General features: G+C 38.2%; 1 protein-coding gene across 1 annotated transcript in view; it reads left to right on the top strand.

Moving 5' to 3' along the window:
- The first annotated feature begins 18,201 nt into the window (after positions 1-18,201).
- Positions 18,202-27,668, top strand: part of sh3bp4 (SH3-domain binding protein 4) — a 35,627-nt gene continuing 26,160 nt past the window's right edge. The window contains exon 1 of the mRNA XM_010879957.4: positions 18,202-18,323. The gene's annotated coding sequence lies outside the window, so the exon portion shown is untranslated. The remainder of the gene's footprint in view (positions 18,324-27,668) is intronic.

Below are 27,668 nucleotides of genomic sequence, written 5' to 3'. Positions count from 1 at the left end.
ATGACATAGGCTTTTTATCCGGAGTGTCTAAAATAGCCTCATCTTTTACTGTGTGACATCAATGTATCAGCCTGCCGTCCCTGTACCAAAACTAAAAACATAGACCATTTCTGTTTCAGTCGTTTTCTAATAAAGTGGTTCTAGCTTGAGTAACGACTGCAACACAGACCAGAGAAATGCATGTCACTCACCAAAAGATAAAATAACCCCTAAACACTCTTGGGTTCAGTGATACTTTGGTTTACTCATATACTCTACGATCTTGCTTGAGAGCTATATATAAACCCGATTCCAAATAAGTTGGGACACTGTACAAATTGTGAGTAATTTACAAATTTCATACATTTATATTTAATTCACAATAGAATATACATAACATATCGAATGTTGAAAGTGAGACATTTTGTAATGTCATGCCAAATATTGGCTCATTTCAGATTTCATAAGAGCTACACATTCCAAAAAAGTTGGGACAGGTAGCAATAAGAGGTCGGAAAGGTTAAATGTACAGATAAGGAACAGCTGAGGGAACAATTTGCAACTTATTATGTCGATTGGCAACATGATTGGGTATAAAAAGAGCCCCTCAGAGACAGCTTCTCTCAGAAGTCAAGATGGGCAGAGGATCACCAATTCCTCCAATGCTGCGGCGAAAAATAGTGGAGCAATATCAGAAAGGAGTTTCTCAGAGAAAAAGTGCAAAGAGTTTGAAGTTATCATCATCTACAGTGCATGTCATCCAAAGATTCAGAGAATCTGGAACAATCTCTGTGCGTAAGGGTCAAGGCCGGAAAACCATACTGGATGCCCGTGATTTTCGAGCCCTCAGACGGCACTGCATCACATACAGGAATGATACTGTAATGGAAATCACAACATGGACTCAGGAATACTTGGCAGCCTACACATCTGGAAAGGCACCATCAATGCTGACAGTTATATCCAAGTTCTAGAACAACATATGCTCCAATCCAGACGTTGTCTCTTTCAGGGAAGACCTTGCATTTTCCAACATGACAGTGCCAGACCACATACTGCATCAATTACAATGTCATGGCTGCAAAGAAGAAGGATCCGGGTATTGAAATGGCCAGCCTGCAGTCCAGATCTTTCAACCACAGAAAACATTTGGCGCATCATAAAGATGAAGGTGAGACAAAGAAGACCTAAGACAGTTGAGCAACTAGAAGCCTGTATTAGACAAGAATGGGACAACATTCCTATTCAAAAACTTGAGAAACTTGTCTCCTCAGTCCCCAGACGTTTGCAGTCTGTTATAAAAAGAAGAGGGGATGCCACACAGTGGTAAACTTTTTTGAGATGTGTTGATGCCATGAAATTTAAAATCAATTTATTCTTCCCTTAACGTGATACATTTTCTCAGTTTAAACATTTGATATGTCATCTATGTTGTATTCTGAATAAAATATTGAAATTTTAAACTTCCACATCATTGCATTCTGTTTTTATTCACAATTGTACAGTGTCCCAACTTTTTTGGAATCGGGTTTGTAGATTATGTTATTAGAGAGCTAAACCTCTAATAACATAAGACAATTCCTACGTGCATACTTGTTGTGTTTACAAATACTAGAATGGTAATCTTTGTCTAGCTGTGTTACTATGATAACATACAGCTAGCTTGAGTGAACCTTCCATGTGTGCTCTGACTGCATGTGGTTCAACAAAGTGCCTGTTTTTATCCACAATGTTTCACCCTCTCCGTCAGTTGATAAACAGTAAAGAATGGGGTAGCAAATCATTCTAAATAGAATGTAGGGGTAACTCAATATTGTGAATTGGGCAGTTACACTGTCTTTTTCCATTCCAGATCTCTGTCATCTTTTCTTGGATGCTTGTTTGAGGGAGAAAAATGCAGAGAATATAACACACCTTGGTGATAGACCTGTCACAGTTGTGGTCTCTATGATGACAGTTACTGTTGAGTACTTTATGAACACCTGGAGTTTAATTCAATACCCAAAAATATTCTATTACCACTGTGCTATAAAAAGTAATGTGATTAAATTCTACCATAGAATATTGCTTTGAAAAAATGAAAGATGTATGACTAAAAGTAAGTGCCTTATATTGTGTAAATACAATGGAGAACCTGTATATTGTTTTCATTATATTTTCACCTTAATTCTATTTAGCCTACTTTATATTGATGTGTTTAGTATGGCACGGGTCAATCATATTGTAATGTAGATAATTATTCAATCATCTCATGCCCTTCATCGCTTCAGACTGAAGTGAAAAACATAGCAGCGGAACAGGTTTGTTTGAGTTATCATGCTATTTCACTCACTGTCAGGTCTTTCATTTATTCTAGATAATGATATTCAGCCTTACATATCAACTCTTCCACCCTACCCTTCACACCCCTACAGTAATTTTCCAGTGATAATCAAACTTTTAACCATTCATATTCCGTAAAACACATAATAAATGTGGTTGACTTAATTCAGAGAGAGAGAAAAAAACACACCTCAAACATTAAATTCAAATAGACTGTTTGAAAACCCCCACCCGATACAAAGGCATTTGAACATTTCATTTCATTGACATATTGAATAGTTAAGCTATATGCCACCACTACACGTCATTAATCTTTTTTCAACTTTAATCATTTCTGTTGTTCGGAGAAGTTAACTAATGAGAATTTTGCTACCGTCTTTGTCGCCTATGCATCCAGCAAGAAGTCTGGACTAGTTGCTGTCTTCTAGCATATAGACATTCTGTAGAAAAACATTACAGCAGAGGGAGCTATTTGCAACTATGTACATACTAGTATGGCGGAGTATGGATTTCTAAGTGAATTGAGATGTTTATATATCATAGCTGTTCTTGAATAACTGTTAAAGTAAACCAGTAGAAATGTGTAGAAATGAGCACAGTATACACTTTTTGTTTACAATGTTAGCACAGCGAGTTGTCCAAGAATAAACATTGCTAACAAATCCTTGTCATGAGACTGACTAAAATATACAGGTTTGGTTATAATTATACAAGTAAGTTGTCAATCAAATAAACAGTAACATCTCTTATCGATTTCCTTCCAATCCTGGGGTGTAAAATATAATATTTCATTAAGTATTCATACCCTGTATTCAGTACTTTGTAACTGTATTCAGTACTTTGTAACAGTAACTGTGTTTGGCATCTATCACAACTTTGAGTCTTCTTTGGTCTATCACTTTTGTGTACCCGGATTTGGGCAGTTTTTCCCATTCCTCCTTGTAGATCCTTTCAAGCTCTGTCAGAATGGATGCGGAACACTGTTGAACAACAATCTTCAGGTCTCCCCACTGATAATCAATGGGGTGTAAGTCTGGGCCACTCACAGATATGTCACAATGCAGCTGAAGATTTGCCTTGGCTGTAAACTTCCTATAGTTGTTTTGCTGAAAGATTAATTTTCGCCCCCAGTTTGAGCTCCTTTGTGTTTTGGATTAGGCTTGTCATTTAGGCCTAATGATGGAGCGCTGCAGAGATGGGTGTACCTCAGGTAGAATGTATATAACCTTTCAAACACAACAAAATGTGGAGAAAGTGAGGGGGGATTGCGTACTTTGCTAAGACACTATTCAAAGGGACCCTGAGCTCTGAAGAAATGTCATATTTCTGTACTGCTACAATATCAACCAATATATGGATCGAATTGTAAACATCTACACCGATGCATTGATAGGAAAGGGGATTGAATTCTGAATTGAAATCTGTAAAATTAAGAATGAAAGAAACAAGGGATATCATTGAGTCAACCCCTGAGTGTATTTTAGTTGTTGTTGTTGTTGACAAATGAATTGTGCACGATTGACAGGTGTGGCTAGTGAGATGGATTGACATTCATAATGTTACAGTTTTTCCAGTATAGGTTTAGAATGTTCAACCTGGGTGACTAAGTGTATGAATGCACTGTGAATAACAAATAGAGAAGGAGGCAGAAAGCCCAGTGGATGTACACATCAGTACACAGGAGGCAGAGAACGTTCAGTGGCCAGGCAATGGAGCAAGATGGAAGTGTGACCAAAATCGGCCAATTTATTTAATTGATGAAACTTCTGATCTCAAAACAGTTTTCTGTCCTCAAAAGGAAAATACATTATGAACAAATTGCACTAATTTGGTTGACTAGGGTGAACCAGCGTTAAACAATAGCATTGTTTACAGGCATTGAAGTGCGAGAATCTACACAATCAACAAAATGTTAAAATCTTGCAAACAACATTCATAACTGATAATATTTCAAAATCCGTTAATTTAGGCTTTTTGTGCTTTCAATTCCATGCAACTACTTAATTATTTCCACTCATGCAAACTAACTTTCTCATTTAAACAAAAGCAATTTACCCAAATAATAATATAGTGTATTTTTTGTGATGCAGACTGTGAAATATTTGAGATTGCTCAGATAGATAAACATTGGTGGTTGTGCACGGATGTGGAAAAAGTATTATTTCGTTCTAATTTCATTTTACAAAATGTATTTTTCTGTTGAAACTATTGAACGGGAATACAATGTGTGAACAGTGGTGGAATTTAGAAATGATGAAAGACAATCCACACAAATGTCTCTTGATATATTATCTTACTTTTGAGGTAGAGCAATATCTTATCGGTCTCTCTCAGATCAGTTGTTCTCAAATGTTATGGATCTGGGGACACCTTTTGTGATACCAAAGTCATCAGGGATCCCATCATAAGCAGAACAAAACTTGACTGAGGTAAGAATAGCACACAAGGACTTTTGCAGTACATGCTTGAGCTTTAATTATATTACATTAATTAAAGCTCAAGCTTATTACAGGTAAGCCAGTTGAGAACCAATTCTCATTTACAATGACAAGCTGACCAAAAGCATACCGACTGCAAAACACTTAGTTACCCATGAATAGAAATGATACAAAATATCACTATAAACTACAGTATAGAATAGGTGAGAGATACAGAAGGACTACATACAGAAGGACAAAGTGCATAGGTGATACAGATGGATAGGGCAGGGGTGGAGCTTAGCTTTCACCCCATAGAGATTGAGTATTTGCATGATGTTTGAAAGCCTTTTGCAGTTCGTTCTCATCATTTGCATTGAATGGACCTAGTCTTGGCCCTTTGAAAGAAAAATTTTGAAAGCCCCCTTGTTTGGCAATATAGGGAAATTCCTACAGTTTTACATTTTAATTCTATATGTTTTGTCTATATATTTTATAGGAGAGCACACTTTTTATATTTTAACAATTTTGCAAAGCTTTCAGTGACAGTAGGGATCAGAGAGAGACAATGGACAGAAAGGTGATGGGGTGGAGATGGGAATTTAACCTTGGTCTCCGGCATGATATGAGCATGGAGCCAGGAATGGTACTACAAAGAAAGGGCACTTTAAAGAATGATGAATAAATAAATGTCCACCCGATGCCAACTGACAGTTACAAAACCAGAGTAACGAGCCTGTAGATTTTTTCCCTGGTTCCACGTAAGTCTATAATAAGTCCACTTAGGCTATTCATTGTGATATATCTGTTCTATAAGTGGCCCCTCACTCTTGTCATTTTAATGAACAAGTGCTGCACTCAGCAGAATTCACAACAACGGATATGGGATTAATTTGCTTCCCACTGTTGTGGGTCAAAGGAGTCAGAATCAAACAGTGGGTAAAAAGTACATCAACACCCATTGAATCTTGGCCAAGCTCATTACAATTAGGACCAGTACTTCTCCCAGGGCATTTAACTCAACTGCAGCCAGCAAACATGCCACTAACTCAGAGCATTGACATGAAGTGGCCATTTTTAATCCAGTTGGAAAAGAAATCTGCTCCACTAGACCAGACTGAAAGATTTATTTGTTCATTTTGGCAAAGATATTTACTAATATTTGCAAGCACAGACATGCACACACACACACAGCCACACACACACACACACACACACACAGAAACACCCATACCTTTTCATAGATTGAAAGGACACCCACAATATTATGTACTGAATTATCACATACCATGTTCCTTTGTCCTATAGTGTGGTACTGTTTGCATTGACATGACTTGCATTTTATTCTAGGCTGTAGTATAATGTACCCTCCCTGAGCAAGCAATGTCATAAAATGTCACCTCATTCCTGTCTCTTCCTTATGGACTGTGTCAAGCTGTGGGATCTTTCTTTCTAAATGTTGTGTCCTGGCTGCCAATCTAACACTCCAATTACACTAAGCTGTCATTGTCAGCATTCACAGTTGGATGGCTCTGTTGTGCTGTTTGGTTTGCTTCTTTGACTGGCTGAGAGTATATTGACCAGCTGTATTCTCTGTGGCTGGGAAAGCTAGGTTTCATCCTGTCTGTTTGCAAAGATACTTTCAAATTATCTTAAACCACAGAAGAAGTTCTAGATATTTGGGCAAATGTTTTACACATACTTCATCTTTCTAAACCAGACAGTTTCTGGCTCAGGTTTTTCCTTTAGTAAAAGAGGTGAATGTCTGAATGTTTTCATGGCAATGCAGTTGCCCACCTGTCCCACAGTAACCTTTAGATCTGTGAAAAATATTGTGGCAAGGCTTTCTTTTTACTCATAAGCTGTAGTCTATTCCCACTGAACTAGCCGGGCAAACAGAGAAGAGAGGATCAAGACAGGCAGTTCAAAGCTTCAAAGGATTTTCACTCTCAACAAAACGGGGTCTCTGCCTGGGTCTAAGGTATGGGGACTTCTATTGTCAGGCACTGTCAAAAAGAAATGTCACACACAAGGACACATGCAGCCTAAATGTAACAGACATCAAACCACAGGCTAAACATCAACTCAGTTAGCCCCTTGGCTCCTGTGTCCTTAGCAACCGCCTAGGAGATAGTTGTCACATTCTGTTCGCCTTTAGTAGGCTAAAGTGTTTAATCTGATGGACCCTTTCAACCACAGCAGGTCAGAGAGAGCACTGAGGAGTTAAGTTAGAATGTCCTTGTGGCTGTCATGAGACTGGTTTAGAATGGTATTCTACATTTATGTTTTATATTCTACTATTGCATTTCAAAAAGGTGTTTTACATACATGACCAAGATAAGAGATTTTTGTTGTGGTGTATATACATTGTTCATGAGCTTGATGAGATTGTAAGTCTCCACGTGATTCCCTCATTACCCCTTTCCCTCAATAAGGTTCATTGGGATGCCTTTTATTTAGTAGTTCATTGATTGGGTAATCAGGAAGTAAACCCATTTGGCCACAGAAACCGAAGTAAATATCCTGTCATGGTTGATTCATTATCACAGTCTACCAGTAGGACATTTTTAAACCCCATTTGGTCTTCCCACACATCTTTAACCTTTTCTTTAAAAAATAATTTAGCAAAAAGTGCTAATGCCGCTCACTTATCAGTGTTCTCAGTGGTTTGGATAAAGTGCCTTTCTCATTCCGATGACACTCACATGTGTCTCCTTTGTTGGGATGATGGCATGACTAAGTCCATCAGAGTCTGGTGGGGCAAAACGGGCCCACCACAGTGAGGATCATAATAATTGGAATGCGCAAAAGAGCCAATCTGTTCGCAGATGATTGCGAATGTCATTAGTTCTTTTGCCTTTATCCCCCAGACTAAAATTCTTCAGGATAAACTAAAAGTGTTTGTAGAGGAACGGAGGAGAGATGAAACAAATTAAACGACTCATCTTCCTAATGCATACAACTCACACATCAACATGGATTTCTCTTAGAAGGATTGCTGTGAGTGTGTGTGTGTGTGGGGGGGTTTCTGCAACTGTGCCTGCATATGTGTCTGAGTGTGGGTCTATGTGTCTGCTTGTAGGAGTCCCTGAACAGATCCTGAGCCTCTGAGGCTCCAGAAGATGTGAAGAGTTTTAGTTCTTCTCATCTCCTGTGAGAGCGCTTGAACTCCAATTTCCTGAGAGATATGTTGTACTTCTACTAGTCCTCTGATCAGAATTTCAATGATTTTGGCCTTGGTGCAAGCATGGAGATGCCATATCAAAACTCACAGTGACTGTCTTAGGCAAAATTACACACTCAAATTAACAGCATGCTGAGGTATGGTACTTGTGTCGAAAAATGGAATGATGGATACTGTGACATTTGTTGCTTACATTTGTTTTTACGGCAGAATGAGATTGAACAATTTCATGGAAACTATCATAAACAAACACTTATCTGAGATTCCCCTTGTGGAGTTAATTTCCTTCTGTTAGTACTTCCTTGAAATGTATTTTGAGGTATTTTGTAATGCAGCCCTCCAGCTTAAAATAACCTTTTTCCTTAATTGCACTGGTGTCACAAACATTTTCAGTTAGTGGGAGGAATCCATGATACGTAGACACTGTGAGGTGTGTCATTGTGAAATCCACAAGTATCCCTTTGACCTGTCATGAATCTTGCATTGAGAATTACAACTCCCATATCAAACTATGAGAAAGAAAGACATAGAGAGTGAAAGATGGGAAGAAAGAGGGAACGAGAGATAAAGATGAAAAGAGAGATGAAGACACAGCTACAAATGTAAACACACACCTTTGGATATTGTTTTCAGCCATTGACCAATAGCCCAAGCTTGCAGAAAGTTTTCTAACTGCATGAGAAACACATCATAGAAACACTAGCAACTCTAAAACTCTATTTGCTGTATTAGAAATCAATGATCGGGACTCTTAAATGTGTTTAATCTCTCCTTGCGCTCTAGGGGGGCGAGCAAAGCCCTGGAGATATTTTCAATTAATATTTTATGTTGTTTTTCACCATTTCGTCCAATGCAGGCCATATTTTTTTTATTGCAAAGCAAGAACTAATTTTATTACCTTTTAGAAAAATATTTCATTATCAGATTGTCTCAAAAACCATTTAGGAGAGAGGAGATTTACAAAAATGCTGTAGGTTGCAGAATGGTTTATGTCTGCAATACTAGGGAAGTAAGGTACTCTGTGTGTCTGTCTGTGTGTCTGTATTTCCTCCTTTTAAATGACTTAATTCAATCAGAGTAAAGCAGGAAGTGGTGGAAATCATAATGTGTGTGGCTTCAATGGCTGTGAAGAGGTTGGGGTTCCTGTTCTTTGTGTTGCTGCTTCCACCATTTCTTTCAGTGGCTGTACAAATGTTAGCCCTCTTTTAGGTTAGGCCAAATTAAAGTGTTTTTTTAATGGCCATATTCCCTGTTGTTTTTGTTGTCCCCTATTGCAAAACACATTTGGATCATTCTAGATGTTTTCAAACAGGATTTTGAAATCCTTTTAACAATCATGGATCAACCGACCACTTTCTTTTCCCAAACACTTTAACCTGTAGATGTTTGTATAGAGGATAACGAACGATTCTGAAAACAGCACCAAGTTATTACATGAACAAACACCACAGCCCGCAGTCACCCACAGTAGACATAGTAGACAGCACATGTCATTCTAAATGTCTGTCTGCGACCCACATTGTCTCTGAACTTCAAAGGGTCATATGACAGCAGTGAATATTTATAATGAACAACTGGCATTATTTACTACTTTGTTATTCATGTGGCCTTCATTCCAGTTGCTCGTGTAAACATTTTACTGTGGTCTAAATTATGCAATGTTCCAGTAAATGTCTGTCCTCTATTAGACTTTGTGGCTTCATTATCTAATGAATCAAAGATCTGCTACTGGACCAGAAAATGTTCTGCCATGGGTGTGGTATTTGGTTTTATTGATGTGCAACATTCACCCTGTAAAATGAAACCACAACAAAAAGTGGATATCAACTTGAAATAGCACAGGAATAAACTGTGTCTAGGAAAGTACATACTGTAGTATTTGAATATGTATATTTTACGCATCAGACTTTACATAGGGGGCTTCATCTGTCTTCATTTCTGTTGTGTGAGCATAGTTTCAGCTTGCTTCATTTCCTTAATGCTGCTGCAGGCCTGCCAATCTTGTAAGTTTAAATAACAGTTTTGTCATTCAGGATGTGAGTCAGATATGCAGCCAGAAGCCACTCTCTCATTTATAGAGACACTGGCTCCCAAAACCAATTACTCAACACATCCCTAACTCATTCTCTATCAACTGGGCCAGCTGATTTGAGGAGTTAATAACGACAATACAATTAATGTCTCACTTTCCATCTGAAATTTTCATTCTTTGGAAGTGATTAGTGTTCATTCTTTGAGAGGTTTCTGATATGAATTGCTTATTGTAAATCTCTCAGCCCTGTTGAGAGCATAGGGCATCCATACTGGTCCTCCACCTTACATTCTTCTTTGTAATGGGTTATTTCTTCTTGATAGGAGATCCAGGGTATCATCTGAAATATATGTGTGGAGTCACATTAAACAATTCATCATTCAATTGTAAGGAATTATTTGATCCAGTATAATTGTGTATGTTACAACCTAATCTAATAAAACGCTGCAATACAATAGGCCACAGTTTCACAGGTTCAATACACCACACTACAAAATGCTATTTGAAATCAAATTCTTACTGTAGATGCAATTCTTGTCGAAACCATATTATGCTGTTCTTGCAATATTTGGAAAATGTCTAGTGCTGGATTTGAAGTCTCTGGCATAGGCTACACCACACATTTTATGCTGTCACGCACTTCTGAACCAAATTAAGCAGATCGATTAAATTATTTACACTAACATTGCAGTTAAATAATGATAGAATATCAGAAATAACGAGACATTGAATTATGTGCAGTGACTCATAACAAGGGCACAGCATATCTTTGAGAGTGTCTAAGTATAGGTGCCTTAATTACTGTAGTTGTAAGGTGGCTCTTATGCTGCCCCACACAAGAGTTGACATTCATCCTGTAATTTGGAGATACTATCTGTGTTATTGATTTGGCCCAAACTTGTCTCTTCTAAAATGCCTGTCCAGTAGCAGATGATTTGGATTAGAAAATGCACCTACTTTTATCTAACCATATATATGACAGCACATATATGACATCTTGTTCAACTCAAAACTTCTCTTATTAACTGAAATATTGAACCACAAAGTGCTCCATATCACAATGACAGTTGTCTGTATCAAGCAATAACCTTTTGCATATAGTCGTTGGTATATATAATTTGCCTCGTTTGCAAATTCAGAATGCCATTGAGAATTGCCACAGCTATTTATCTTACTTGTACATACATTATACTTAACTGATCAGACAACTAACATTTTATTGGAAGTGCTGAATGCAAATAAAAGTACGTATACGCTATTTTTAAAGATTTACAGTTGGACAATGACAAATGCACTGCTCTTAATGGCTCTGTTTTTGAATGAATACCTACCTATAAATACCTTGGGATTTGGTTACACAGTAATCTCCCGTTAAAAAAACATAATTCCGAGCTGGTAAAGAAGCTAAAGTAAAATGTAGGTTTTTCCAAAGAAATGATGTATGTCACCACAGCATACCAAGGGGCTTGGTTATGGAGATGTTCTACATTGGCATGGGTCAGCAAAAGATTTGAAACATTTGGATGCAGTGCATCTTGCAGTGTTGTTTTATATCTGGTGCAAATGTTGACAAACATCACTGTTTTTTTATACATATAATTTAGCTGGGACTCCATGACTTTTAGAAGGGTGTCCAAGTTTGTCTATAATGTTTTCTGACAAAAATGTCCTTATTATCTTAATTCAAAAATGTTGTGGAAAGACAATATTTATCAAACTCTTTCTCAGGACCTGCGAGTATTAGCGATACCGGGGTCAACTCATAGTTACTGAAGGTAAAACATCCTTTGAATATCACGCCCCTCCCTCATGGAATGATCTGCTGAGTAAACTTCAGTTGGAAGCTGTGATACCTGTTCAAATGCCTTTTACATGATCTAACTGTAAGCTAAATGCTTTTCTTAAGTGTTTTTATTCTACCTTAATGGTTTTTCTATTACTTTTAATTCTGTTTTCAATTTCTCTCTGCATTCCATTTCACATTGTTGCTGTCGTTTCCTATTTGTTGCATTGCAGGGCATAAAAAAGACTTGTAAAACAGCCTGTATGAATAAAATAGAAAAGTGCCCATTAACACCTCTGTTCCTAAACAATTTTAATGTCTAGGCCATAATTTGTGCATTGGAAATAACATCCAGCTAATGCTAGTGTGAATATTACAGATTCTCCTTCCGGTGGTCGCTGACCATGGTCTGTTAGCAAAGTGTATGCCTAACTATGCTACATCTGAATTATTCATATTAGGTGTTTTTAATATGGATTGGTTGAAGACAGTTTCAGATGCTAGTTATTTGTATGTAACATATTTGCACAGTGACATGATTTGATTTTCTGGCTCTGTATTTCACTTTAGATTTGAAATTATACATTGACTGTGCACACTGTCAGCTTTAATTTGAGGATATTTTTTTATCTATATCAATTCAGAGTTCACAGCACATTTAATGTAGTCCGTCCATTTTAGGGTGCCAAAAGTATTTGACTAATTTGATTATTTACCCAAATTGAGAGAACAACTGTTTTGACAGAAATAACTTAGAGAGAATATCCATAATTTGATGCCACCTGTTGTCAAATACATATCAGACTTAGCAGTTCTTTCAATAAACCAATGTAGACACACATTGCTGCTATCACGAAGAGAGAAACAATGTGAAGTGTCACTTTTTGAGGCATTAGGTTTGCTGAAAGTTGCTGCTGTAAAGTAAGGCCTAATAGGACCATATGAAAAACGTTTACTATACAACTAGCATAAATACAGGCATGAATGAATAAAACAAATCTGCAGTTTATGTTTTAAGTGGTGTTTCAATGCGTTAAAGAATTTTTCGAGTACTATTTCTACAAAACTATCCAGAGTGCCTGAGATTTTCCTCAGTTAAACTTGCTTGCCGGTATGTCAGTCAGTTTGCATTGACTAGTAGTATCCTCATGCTCACTTTAGACACACAAAGTGCTATGGCCCCACCTTCAACAACCCGGGACTAGCCAGTACAATTCCGCTCTTGTTCGGGAAGGGGAGGTGGTTGTTGAAAATACAGTCTTGTAAATGGAAGAGGTAGGATTCTACACAATGCGCTTTACGGAAAACTTGACTTGTGACTCCTTCTGTTCAGAACAAAGCTTTCAGTGGTGGGTCCATTTTGCTTTTTCAACCGGGACAAAGTTTGAAGGATTGTCTGCAGTGTATTTTGTATTACAAGGTCAATTCCTTTGTCACAAAGAAAACTTATTTCATGTGTTACGTGTAAACCCAAGTTCTGAAATCTTAGTACTCTTTAGGCTAGCAAACAATCATATCAACTTAACCAAAAAGCACACTGGAAACACCAAGATTTGTCAAGATTCCAGGAGGAATGTTTTATAGACAGGTTTCCTGCTTCACTTGGTCTATGAAAATGTAACAGTCATGCAAAATTAATTTTTACTATGTTGAAAAGTAAAGAACTGTAACTCCCACTATTAAGGCTGTAATTAAAATGATTAAAACTGAGGCATGGCAATAAACCAACAAACGAAATAGCCTGGAGATTGTTAAAAGGGATTGGCATATTTATTACATTAGCCGTGCACACCAGTGTTGGTATTGACATCAAACTCATATGCAGAAAATAACCTCAAACCTACTGCAAAATGTAATGGTTCATCTTTAATGTTATCTATCTGTTTGGCCTTCACTGACCCTTTTGGTCAGCAAGTTAGAGAAGCAGTCTGGATGTTTTGCGAATAACATACTTTTTTAAACCTCTCTTTGAGCTAGGTATGTAACATGTGCATAATATATACACCGATCAGCCATAACATTATGACCGTTGACAGGTGAAGTGAATAACTTCATGATAATCTCATTATCATGGCACCTGTCAGTACGTGGGATATATTAGGCAGCAAAGTTGATGAGTTAGAAGCAGGAAAAATGGGCAAGTGTAAGGATCTGAGCGACTTTGACAAGGGCCAAATTGTGATGGCTAGTCAACTGGGTCAGAGCATCTCCAAAACTACAACCCTTGTGTGGTTTTCCCGGTCAGCAGTGGTCAGTACCTATCAAGCATGGTCCAAGGAAGGAACAGCGGTGACCATGGTCATGCGTGACCAAGGCTCATTGATGCACATGGGGAGGGAAGGCTTGCCCATGTGGTCCGATCCAAAAAAGAAGCTACTGTAGCTAAGATTGCTGAAAAAGTTAATGCTGGTACAGATAGAATGGTGTCAGAACAAACAGTGCGTTGCAGTTTGTTACGGATGGGACTGCGTAGCCACAGACCAGTCAGGGTGCCCATGCTGACCCCTGTCCACTGTTGAAAGCGCCTACAATGGGCATGTGAGCATCAGAACTGGACCAAGGAGCAATGGAAGAAGGTGGCCTGGTCTCATGAATCACTTCTCGTTTTACATCATGTGGATGGCCGAGTGCATGTGCATCTCTTTCCTGGAGAACACATATGGCACCAGAGGATGCACTATGGGAAGGAGGCAAGCCGGCAGAGGCAATGTGATACTTGGGGCAATGTTCTGCTGGACAAACAAGTCCGATCCAAAGGAGGCCCCACCTCGCAACTTACAGCACTTAAACATCACAGCACACCTTCAGAGGTGTAGTGAAGCCCATGCCTCGATGGGTCAGGGGTGTTTTGGGGACAAAAGGGGGATCTACACAATATTAGGCAGGTGGTCAGAAGTATGTACTATACTTCTGTTAAAAATGGAACTGGTTTTCGTACAGCCAGAATTACTTACCTTTCCATCCACAATGTGGAGTCTACCCGTCTTCAGTGATAAGAACTTCGATGTGACCTTAGTCAACATCTTGTCCTTTACCGCAAACATCAATGGGATAATTTGCTCCTTCAGGTTCAAGCTCTACAACATTTATAAAGTATGTCCTTACCACAGGGATTGTGCAGATGTATTAATCCTGGGATTTGTCATCTCATGCCTGGATTACTAAGGCTCACTGTTGGTAGGGCTCCCTGTTAGTAGGGCTCCCTGTTGGTAGGGCTGCCTGCTTGGCTCAAGGTCTACTAATCTCTTTACTCCATGTGCAAAATAAATGATTGTGTCTACAGTCGTCTCACACCAAGCTGAAAATCTATGATGTTTAAATGTACATTTTAGTCCTTCAGTTGACACTTATCCTAACCAGAGGCATTTTTATATTTAAAAAATTGGTGGGGCACAAACCATTTCAAAATATAGTATACATACCAGTAAAAGCTACAAAACTCCCTCTTGCTACTGGTGTGTTTATTTAACACATCAACAAACAGCGTGGCTCCACAAAACACTTTTAACGACAGAGCGGCTTGCTTCTACCAGGTGTTGTAGTACACATACTGGAGAGAGAGAGAGAAAGACCTTCTTGTGTAATTGCTCTCCTTCTCTCTCACACATGTAAAATTCCCACTGTCACATTTACAAACCTAAATTAGAAATGCATCCAAGCTCAGAACCAATGTGCCTACAGGGCCATACGCGAACAGCAATGAGCTCAACACCACTGAAGGCCACAACGAAGCGGAAAGACAAATTTTTAAAGATACAGACCTTAATAGATAAGCATGGACACACTGACACTCGTCACCATCTATATTAATCGATCCAGCACAAAAATATGACCAATGCATGGACCAGCACCACAAAGGCAGGATGATAAAATATGCTTTCACTCACTAAAGCTGAGGGCTCACTTGAAGAGAAAGGCGGCACAGCGGTTCTTCCTCTGGGCAAACATTTCGATTACTTTGGGAATGAAGTTATGTAGCTCCTAAATCAGTTGGCTTTTGATGGACAACATGGCCAATGCGTTGAGTCACGTCTGTCCCATGGTATAGCAAGTGAAGGTTTTTGCCCTCTTCAACGTAGAAAAGTTCCTTTCTGACTCGGATTTCGTCATAGGTGTTGTTATGATAATTTTCAGCAGAGTGACGGTCTCAGCAAAATCCTTCTCTAGGTTGTTCTCATGAATGGATCTTAACAGAGACAGGACCGTCTTACCAGTGTGAAGCTCAGTGTAGTGGTCCAGAGTGGTTGGCTCAGACTTAAACTTTTCCTTGTTTCCTAGAGGACATAGTTTCACCGCACAGCCAAGCTCAGATGTAGGGAATGGCAAGACAAATTGTGGAAAGAGCGAGCTGTCAACCAGCTTGGTAGTGATCAGATGGTCACTTTGGGAAGACCTCTACTCCACCTGGGAGATGACTGTGTCGCATACCTCCTTCATCACCGGGACTGTGTTGGTTACTCGTCAGCCTGGCTCGTCTGTTCCATCGTGAATGGTGGCAGCCCATTCATCAGTTTGCTTCCGCATATTCTGGACATTCTCCTTGAAACAGGTGAGCGCACTTCTAATCCCAGATGCATCAATGCTCTGTTTTTGCAGAGTGTTGTATAAAAAATAATCTTCTGGCATAAGGAAGAAAAAACATTCCAGCAAGTGCAGAAAGGCTCGGTCCCTGAGTTTTTTTGCCTCATTTATGGGGGCCTCATGCCATCCTGGTTGTGTGTGTATGTCCTCCATACACAGGAGCAGCGCAGCGTGGTTTTCCTAAAGAGCATTGTGCCGCAACACATTTTGTAGCGCAGAGAAAAAGGTGTCAGAATCAGCAAAAAACACCAGGATGCTCATCCTTGCTGAACAAAGTTGCTTCAAGGTCAGGTTCAGCTGTTGAGCATAGCAGTGAACAAACTGGGCATGTGGGTATGTCTCTTTCATTAGCGTCTGTACCTCCTCTCAGAAAGATGTTTCAAATCTTTGTAACCTGTCCTCGACCAAGTACCATCTCCACCAAATCGCAGACATGGAAAATTATTTTGTATGCTAACCATTAGCCACTTTTTCTTCAAAAAACACTCCACGTTCAACCAGCGGTTGCTTTAACCAGCAGTTTGAGTGATGACTATGTCCCAGGGCTGATGGACACCAAGTCGCTTTGTTTCAAGTTTCTCCTCCAAATTACGGGTTTCAAATTGGTGCTCGAGTATGAAATCCACTTAATTCATTTTCTCAAGTTATCTGGCGTTTGTGAAGCTAACAAGCTAGCTAAGACAATCTACCCTCCTCGCTCTTCTTGCCGACTAATGTTGGCACCAGACAGACAGACAGCCAATCTGGTCTGAAATACAAAATTATGCTGAAGTGGGGCTACTGGCTGTCAGCACCAATTGGCATCAAATTTGTGTGATCTACATTGTTCACACTAACATTCTGAGCATGCGTATTAATATTTTCACATGTACAATGTATATTGCATTGTGAGAGAGGGGCTAGCCCCACATTCACGCTTAGCCTATGGCCTACTACTGCGAACTCGCATCGGCAGAATGCAGTCTGAAGCAGCGACCAATGAACATGAAATAAAATCCTAACACAAATGATATGCAATTTATGAAAATGCTATATTCATAGATAAGACATTATAGGAAGTAATCTTCGAGAAATAAAAATAACAATTATGTTGCAGTTCTTTCTGTTTACAACAGGTGGGGCTGTGCCCTCCTGCCCCTAATGACCAGTCGCCCCTGAATCCTGAGGGATTTACTGTGTACTTACATTTTCACAGTCGTTCCTATAAGGCTGTCACATTCACTTGGTGGTAGCCTAGTAATGAAACTTTCAGCTGCTTAAGCATTGGCTGGAAGTTATGCATTTAGACTTGGAGAAAATAAAAATATGTTTTGCTACAACAGAAAAATTGTTGTATTCTGTCGAGTCCGTTGTTTTCTTTTTTTTATGTTTTAAGTGTTCCCACAAATCCTCGGTGACAGCTTGCTACTCTTAGTCCTCGTTGACAGCTTCCAATTACCTTTAATTGCTATACATAATTTAAAACTAAACATTATTATCACGTTAAACCACACGTATTCTGTCTGAAATTAAAATGTAATGGTTTTATGTTGCAATTTCCCTAAATAAACGCGAAATAAACTGCTCTCTGTCACAGTTTTGGATATGCTACATTTACACCAAGCAGATCAATTTAGATCTTTTGTTGAGTAATGGTCTTTTGACTTTTTAGAATCAGATATTTTTAGAGCGACCCATATTAGTCAAACGACCAGTTAGTGAAAAGATATGACATATGATATTATAATATCATAATATGTAGGCTAAACGCAGACATAAATGCCATAAATAAAGTCGGATCTGCTACGACTCCCGTTTTTTCTCCTCAGTAAACTGTAGTCTAGTTAAAAGTAATGTGAAACTCTCCGAACACCATCTCCAAGCCCCTCCTTCGTGCGTTGACATCAGTCTTGCTCTCGCTCGCTCTCTTCCCATCGTCTAAGACTGTGGTTTCACAAAGGAGTACAACTGGATTGCCGGAGCTTATAAAACTACGCTCGTTTGATGCATTTACTTCAAGGGACTTATTTACTTGACTTTTTTGAGGTGAGATATGTGTATATTTGGTGTTCCCATGTGTTAACATGTTTATGTATGCTCTTATCCAAACAGAAGTGTTCGCGTCGTCAAACCGTTTACATCATCTAGGTGCGTTATGGCTTAGGAACGTTATTAACTAATTATAAATAACTTTGTTATAGAAACGATTCGCTTTTATGTTTAAACATTTGATCCTGGACAGTCACTTAGCTGACCATAGGTGGGTGGGCTTTCTGCCTTTAAAGTGCTTTACTGTTTTTTTTTTTTAAACAAACTTGATCGTAAAGAAAGAAATTCATAGCCTACATATCACTACATATAATATTTCTACCATCGCGGTAGATTTGCTCCCAGCGTAGCTCAATTAGAAAAACTGCTTTGACTTGAGTAATGGCAGTCAAAATGTCAAAATGGTATTCAATCTCCATTACCTATTGAACACAAGTTACAGTGTTTTACGTAATTTTGCAACATTGATGCAATCAAGTCTTCCCGCAGTTTGGGCTACGAGTTGGCCTAACCGTTGCACCACAAACCTGTGCGCTGGGCCCGCATGGGTGTCATTCGTTTCCATGGTATTAAACAATTAAACTCATTCAAGATATATTTTGAGTTTCAACCATTAGCTGTTTGACATGTGAACATGATGGTCTTTCAAATCTTCTTGTGAAGTTTTCTGAACACCACCCCTTTCATCGCACTGCGTTCCATTTTAAAACTATCTTCATTTGTCAGAATTACTATTTGTATACTTTCTTTGCTCTAAGTGAACTCTCACAACCTTTGTAAATGGTTTTATGCTTTCTGTTCACTCCTTAATCTTGCTATCTCTTTATTGAAGAATAATACAGTCAGTGGCGTGACTCAATTCACAGCTCCTAAGCACTTTTCTTAGACACTTTCCTCCTGGGGACTCGCAGTCAAATCCATGTGCAATTTTATTTTGTTTGCCATCTTAAGTACTTTTCCAATGTACAAAAGCTGCCCCCTTGGCCCTTGATTTAGCTTGAGGAGATTATTGAACAACTTTGTTCACTTGCAGGGTTGATATTGGCCGTAATTAATTGCAAACTGTAGTAACGTGTGTAACGCAGGTGAATGCTAAGTGTGAAATTTTATCAAAACGACTACATTTTTGGTCACTGTCCTCGCAAGGTGCCTAGCTTGATATTGAATTCAATTACCTAGCCTACTACTATTTCAGCGGCAGCTCTGGGTGTTAGGTCAAGCACCCAGCACATGAATTGCATATAATTTGCTTATACAGTGTTAATGGACGACTTTCAAGGAATGAAATGAAATCATTCAATGTATTCTTTAAAATACTCTACAACAAGTATTGCCTAGATGGCGCCAAAGAGCAATTGACGATATGGTCACTGTCATTGTCATCATGATGATGGAAGAGGGCTAGAAAAAGAGAGATTGGATCTGAGACAACAAACAAGCTGCAGTATCTAATCACAGAGAACATGAAAGCAATACACTAATAACTTGGGAAAATATACCTGTTACTGGAATGGAAGAAAATGCATGGCTATGTTGCTTCACACTTCAGAAATACTTAGCAAATTTTAGCTATTTTACCTATTATTACAGAAGCTATTAACCAAAGCTAACATAGCTTACAGCTAATCTGGGCTGGAAGATTTTTCTTGTTCAATTAGTGATCTTTTAGTCAGGGGAAAAGCAACTGAATGGTACTTTGGAATTTGGACAGTGCAATCAATTATATACCATTTATTATAGTTACAAATATGATGAGTTTGAGTTACGTGCGTTTGTTGTACTGTAGTCATAATGGAAGAAATGTACTCCCAGGTTTTTCATTTGACCACCTGTTTCTGCTACAGTATACACAATAACTCGGTGGTCAAGAAAGTTGCTTAGCTATAGCCTTGGCTTAACATAATGTCTGAAAAGGAGCTTGTCATGAGTGGTTCTCAAATTTGTAATCACAGTTAGCTAGAATAACCAACTGACCCATATTTTTAGGTTGACCATCGTCTAGTGTTACTTTGTACAATAATTAATTAGTATAAATGTTATTTCTTAGAACAATATTTGATTGCATGAAGGCACAGTTCACGATGGCCCACTGGCCCGGGGCCAGTAAGACCAAATGTCAGGCCAGTACTCAATTTGCCCATTAAAATGCATAGTATAGTATTAAAACGTTTGCATTTCATCTTTGTCACTAGTCCCGCTTCGATTTTCACTTGTTCTCGCATTAAAATGCATCTGTGGCACTTCTCCCCCCTCGGTGTGGTAGAGTACCGGTGTTGTCTTTTTGGCCAATAATATTTGATGGCTTGTTTGTTTTGACCAATAATAGTGCATTCTAGACCAAGACCCAAATGGTATTGTATGAGGCAAACCAAATGCCATAACCCTAACCTTTACCATAAATATATTAACTCTGTTTTTTTATTTTCATGCTTTTATGTCACATCAAATAAGCAAGCATCTTCATGCAAAACGATAATGATACTTAGTATCTAATTTTTAGATTATTTTGATTTATTCAAAAGTGATGATGTGCATTGCATCATATGTATGTAAACAGCAATTGCTTGTATCAGCTCTCATGTCTCATATCACATGCACATCTGTGGTATAAATCAATATTCTGATGATGTATTTACATACTAAATATCTGTAAAATACAATTATGAGTTTAAAAAATATACATATTCAGTTCGGCCCAGTAAAAATACAGTCCAGGTCAGTAGATTTTAGAGCAACTGCCCCAAAAGAGCCCGAGAAAAAAAAGTTGGACCCTGCATGAAGGGACCACAAGGCCTCTGTTGATATACAAATCATGTCACCATTTGGCATCAACCCTAATTTACAGCCAATCAGGTGGACTCTGCAAATACGTACCAATCCTCATTGCAGTCCTCTGTTTTATTTGTTTGCTTTTACCCATCTGCATTCGTGGGACATCTGGGATAATGTTAATCGTGTGCATAAAGCCCTGCCTAGCCGGTACCGCATGATATAGGCCTTATCGCAAATGCTTGCGTTTCCCCTTCATAATGTCAGTCCCTTGGCAATTTGAACAATATCTCTATAAATCTGTTTGCTGAGCTGTTTATTCAAATGGTAATTTCTAGATAAATAACTGTACTTGGACCATGGAGCCACACTATGCAGCTATCCAATGCCCAACATAATGTCTACAGTAGACTCTGTGATGGATTCAGATGTATGTGTAGGCCAGAAGAGATGTCAGCCTAGGCTTCAGATTCTCACTTTTTTACTAAAGTTAATTTTGAATAATGTATGGACCAGTCCTTTATTTATTTAGTCAGCCCAGGCATGAGAGAGCCTCTTACTTTACCAGTGGGTGACACGGAGTATAAAAGGTTGATACTGTATTGTATTCTTTCCAAATATCTCGAATCAATCTACAGAGACACATTGGTATGAGATCAATGCCAACATGGTGCCAACAACAATGCGTTTGAGGATGTGTGTTCAGTGTGACATCTGAAATTGTAATCAGGTGCCAGCATTTACCTTCCAATGAAATTCATTTCTCTCTTCCTCCTATTCTCAGCCTACTTCCTGATGTTGCTCTCAGGTCAGCTGCTTAATTCCAAACTCTCTGTCCAAGAAGGATCGATTTTTATTTTTCTTCCCTCAGAGCTCTATTGTTGAGTGACATCTTTAAAAAGAGTTCATTGTGTGAATGAATGTGCATGTGATCACAGATAAGCGGCTCCCACATTGAGAACTGGCCTCTCCTCAGTCTCCCTGTGTATGTTGGTGCTGAAGCAAGGGTTCAGCTGGTTAGTTACAGCATGAATGACAACATAGAGGGCACCCTGGCACGGCTGGCATCGGTCAGCGCAGCTGTGTTCGCCTGTCCAGCACGTGGATATTATCCTCTTATTAGAGGTTGGACTGGGTCATTCTGTTTTGTTACTTCCGTGTTGTTCAATAGCTTGCGATTAAGTGAATTATGTTCTAGTATTGAATGGTTTTAATCTACACAAATTGCACATAGAATCACTGTGTAGACTTGTAGATTTTTTGTTAATATTAGCATTTATTAGGATCCCCGTTTACGGTTGCTAAGGAAGAAGACACTCCTGCAAAACTGGAATAGAACACTAATAAAACACCTGCTATTCATAATGTACTGTATATAGGAATACACTGACATTAAAATGAAGTCAAAGAGCTGATGCTTCTGATTATACCTACCCACTGCCAGTTGTTAAAAGTGGTGCTCTCAAGCCAAAACGGGTCTTTCGTTTTTTGTGTACTACTGCATAAAACGGTTGTGTCACACATTTTGTATGATAAAAATCTAACTTGTAACATTAAACACAATTTGTTTGCATCTTTAATAGCATCAGGCAGACCTTCCCCTGTAGCTTCCATTTTATTTTGTTCAACATTTTTGAATACCCATCTCCATAGGGATTTAAAAACTGTATAAAATAGAGCACAAATCTCTTTATTTGTATTTAAATAGGATTATTTTTCTTATTTTCGGTGAGATTTGCGGGTGAATTTCCCTTGCATTCCAATGTTTCCTTTCCAATCTGCATACTTCTTGGTGATACTGACTATGTAATGAGATGCCAAATGACACTTTGGATTGAAAGCCTCAAATGACAGGTGGAACATACCCCCTGAATCTGTCTTTGTTACTCACAAAAAAACTGTTGTCCCTCTTATCTCCTCTTTACATGATTAATGCATTGTTCTTGTTGAGTACATACATTCTTGACATTCCTTTTAACTTAATCTCTTGTACAAATGTACTACGAAATGTTTATATTTAAAGCTTTCAAGAGGATTGAATTACATGAAAATAGCATTTTTCCACATCAATTTAAGGAATCATGCAATACATATTGGCATGCAGACAGATAGATGGACTTTTATGCAAATCAATCTTAGTATCCTTGAGACTGAGAGTCTTTCAGTGACAAACTCAAATGCTGTCAGAGCTCCAAGACAAAATCTGTCAATGTGCACAATGAGGCTTGTGTTATGGTTCTCCATCAGCATTTGCCTTTGATTACATGACCTTTTTAAGACCGCAGTACCAGGTAGTACTATAAAATGTAATAGGTTAGTGGGAGGCATAGAGGATCTGGCTGCCTCTTAGCACTAAGGCATTTCCTTCTTGTTGCTGCTCCTAGGGCACTCCTTAAACACAGAGGCAAGATCCACATCAGTTTCTTTGTACTGTACTTCCAAAATAACCTGAACCAAAACCTCTCAGATTTTTGTACCCCGTTCTCACCTTAGGGCGCTAGCCTGTACTGTATATTTGGCTTTAAAATGCTCATTTCGGGTGCACATTTATTGCACCCGAAATGAGCATTTTAAATAGTTTTTCCTATACAAACTGAAAGACAGATTTTTGTTTTTATCTGTTACCCAATCTTGTGTTATTACAGATAGTTTCCATTTCTGTTGGGTGGGACAGTTTAATGTAAAAGCACAACAGTTGTGATCCATTTGAATGATATTCAAACTAGCATTTAATAATTGTTTCTCATGCTCACTTCCTTTTGTAGCTATGATGACAGATAATACCAGAAACTACTTTTACAAATTGACATACCCAGTAATCCCTGAAACAGGACAACAGCAACATCTTAAGCCTGGGGTTTAAATGAATAAAACCACAAAGATGGTAGTGCTTCACTCAAATGCACTGTAGGGCATATTTTTTTACAAATCTGGTACAAACCATTGAAAGCTCATAACTGGACTGCTCTATCCATCTGGTGTCATTAAACATTTTAGTGTGATTAATCAGGCTAGTAAACAGGTTCATCCCCTTCAGCCTTTAATCGGATCTGGAGCAGGATGTGCACATAGTCAGTCTGGGAAGCAGTGGCACTATCAATAAGGATTCAGCACTGTATGCTCTGCTTACAGAAAAACGTGGAAATGTTTTTATAAAATTGTATTAGTCACATAAACATTACAGCAGATGTGGTGGGTGTAGCAAAATCTTGGCTTCTTAAACAATGCAGTCAGTTAAATAAAGTAACTCTTTTAAATCTATTTTCAAATTTAATCTATTTTCAAATTCCAAGTAAGCAGACAGAAAGTACTCACATGACCTTGGTGTCAGATCTCATATCCTGTGTGTAGGTAGGTATGGTAACAGTTGTTTTGAAGTAAATGGCTGGAAATTGTCTCATTGTTTTAGGTGTTGGACCAATTACCCAACCAACAATGCAATTTGTAGGCTTTAAAAAAAAACTTTGTTACACTTTCCCTTTGAAATTGAAAAGAAGTGTAACATCCCATCCACATTTCAGCAGATTCTCTCGGGTTTTACACTAATCCACAACTTCACACAGAAACAATGAAAACAGTAGAGCTGGTATCTTTTTCCACTTAAAAAGTTAGCAGATTGTCTGATAAAAAGAAATAGCTTAGCTTGACAGGAGTTGAAAATAAAGTACAAATTATAGAAACACACTTATGCAGCCAATATTTTCACATTTGATTTACATTTCATTGTATGGCTTTTGTGTTTTTGCATGATGTTTTTAATGTCTTATTTCGTCAACTGGCACCATAGATGTGGAATATATGAGCATCTGAACTGAAAGTAAAATACATGTTGTGTTGCCGCCTCCTCTGTAATAAAATCAATTTATACCAGCAGTCACCTTGGGGTTGAAACATGCCAGGAACAAAATCATTGGATGAATGGAGGGGCAAGGATGACAGATTCATAGTACATTTCCACTGTTGGGAGTTTTTCCGGAAAGGGCATTTTGGCTGCCTTTCATGACCTCCGCACTCTATCAGTGTGTGATTGACTAATCCTCTTGCAGCGTTTGGTTCTGTGGTTGAGTTCCACACCACCAGCTTGGTGCCTGCCAGCATGGTGATGGGGCCCATAGAGAAATTAAGCCACAAATGCAGTGTTTATTAGGCTTGGATGGTAACCAGATTGCCATTGCCATACCAACCTGTAATCCTGATATAACAGAAACACTGAACAGAATTGGAGCTAATTTATGGATTGGATTGTAACTTGTGTGTTAGATATATTCTGTCTATATCAATACAAAAATACACTATATCTGTACATTTAAAAATCTAATTTTAATTGATAAAATATAGTGTTAATTGATTTAAATGAAAATACTGTTAGCCTTTATTTTGAGACTACCTCTTTCCATCAGTAGATGTTTTATAAATAGTTTGCTAAACATTTTTTGATAGTATTGCTTTAAGGAACCACTTGCTAAGATTAGGTTTAGGTTTAGAATAAAGTTTAGAGTAAGGGTTAAAGTTTGGGTTAGGATAAAGGTTAAAGTTATTGTATGGGGTTAGGGTCAATAAAAAGTTACAATCTTACTGCTAGTCAGTATTAATCTGTAGAGCATCTACAGACACACTTTTGTTTCACCTGAACATAACCCATAAATGTTGCATACTAGGTTTTATTGCCATGACTTCAAAACAGTTTCAAAACATTCTTGAAATATATTGAAAGTGCATTCATCTGATCATGATATGTTTGTTAGGCCTGTGAGAACAAGATATTGAATCACGATATAGATTGAGAAATACAATAACCACTTGCAGTGTTTAAAAGGTGACAGAATTTTGAAGGTAGCTCAAGCTTGATATAGCTTATTATAAGAATATTTAGTTGTGCTCATTTGTTGTCAGTGTAGGCATTCATGTTGTAAATTATCATTCCACTTTGATTAACCACTGTTCTTCTGTGAATCCTGCTTAACAGTGCATTAGTACACATCACTACACAGGATTTGCTGTTCCAAGTTCTCATGAACTACGTGTTGTGTGCCAATACACAAGTGTGTTGTTTCTCGTAAGAAAAAGACAGTGAGACAAGACTTCATCAACAAATAGGATCCTTGCTTATAAAAAAATGATAGACATCAGACTAATTAGATTCAGGGTTGGATCAAGTGCATGTAAACCCAGCAGTTCTCCAGATAAGAGAGGCTGATCTGTTTTATACAGTTGCCTAACCACAATTATTGTACTTTTGTGCCTTGATCAAGAGACAATTGAAGGTGAGAGTAGAACTATGGGAATTGAGACCAGCAAGATTGTATTTAGATTGGTTGATTAATTTGAGGGGATTTAGACTACTGGTTAATTTGAGGGGGCTAACATAGTAGAGCTGTGAAAACTGGTCTAGTGGACCAACTTGAAAATAGGCAGGATTGCATTTATTTCCAAGTCAACCATTTTCCCTAGTTTACAATTAAATACGGCATGTTTTTAACGTAATGCCCTGCTTTTAAAAAAATATGTAAAAATAATTTTTAAGGCCCAATTTGAACATACATTCTTAAAATGTGAATAATCCTGGTAACCACTGTACATTTTAAAATGGATCATTTGACAACACTGCTTATAAGACTTCTCCTTATGGTCAAATTCCCTTAAGGAACTGTACTGTACATTTGAAGGTTATTATACTGACCATTAAATCCCTCATACCTTTTGACAAAAGCTCAGTCAAAGGGGTTCATATTCTTCATTTTGGAAGCAGTGTTAGACACCTCAGCTTCCTCGTCACTAACTAGTGCCTAGTGGAGCACCATTTGAATCACTCATGCTCTAGTAGAAACATGTCAGTAGTATCATAAGACCTTTCCTCCATGAAAACTCCTTCCCCAGAGCTTACAATGTTACTGAATTATAGATTACAGCTCAGAGTTGTTGGTGGATTTCAAGAAACCCACATCTGACCCACATCTGGATAGGGCAAAATATTTGTGAGATAAAATAAAATGTCACAGTATTCTGCTGCCTATTGAGCTGTTTTGTCTAGTTTTGGTTTGAAGAGTTTGTCATTGTTACTACATTATCTTATTATTGTCAAGAGAACAACTAAAATACACTACTCCAAAAAATTCCGTGAACAATTAAATCACACATTGGGTCTTGATGAAGGAAATATACAGTGGTTTTGTGAAAAATGCCAGGCTCTTGTGATGTAAAAGAATGAGACAAAGATAAATCATGTCAGAACGTTTTAATGTTACCTATAACGTGAACAATTCAACTGAAAAACAAACTGAAATCTTTGAGAAAATAAATAAATAAACTCACAATAACCTGGTTGCATAAGTGTGCACACCCTTAAACTAATACTTTGTTGAAGCACCTATTGATTTTATTACAGCACTCAGTCTTTTTGGATAGGAGTCTATTAGCATGGCACATCTCGACGTGGTAATATTTGTCCACACTTCTTTGCAAAAGTGCTCCAAATCTGTCTTTTTGCGAGGACATCTCCTATGCACAGCCCTCTTCAGATCACCCCACAGATGTTCAATTGGATTCAGGTCTGGGCTCTGGCTGGGCCATTCC

Source organism: Esox lucius, chromosome 16 (genome assembly GCF_011004845.1).
Source record: "Esox lucius isolate fEsoLuc1 chromosome 16, fEsoLuc1.pri, whole genome shotgun sequence".
Lineage (NCBI taxonomy): Eukaryota > Metazoa > Chordata > Actinopteri > Esociformes > Esocidae > Esox > Esox lucius.
The sequence above is the reverse complement of the archived record's forward strand: the minus strand, read 5'-3'. Positions and strand labels throughout refer to the sequence as shown.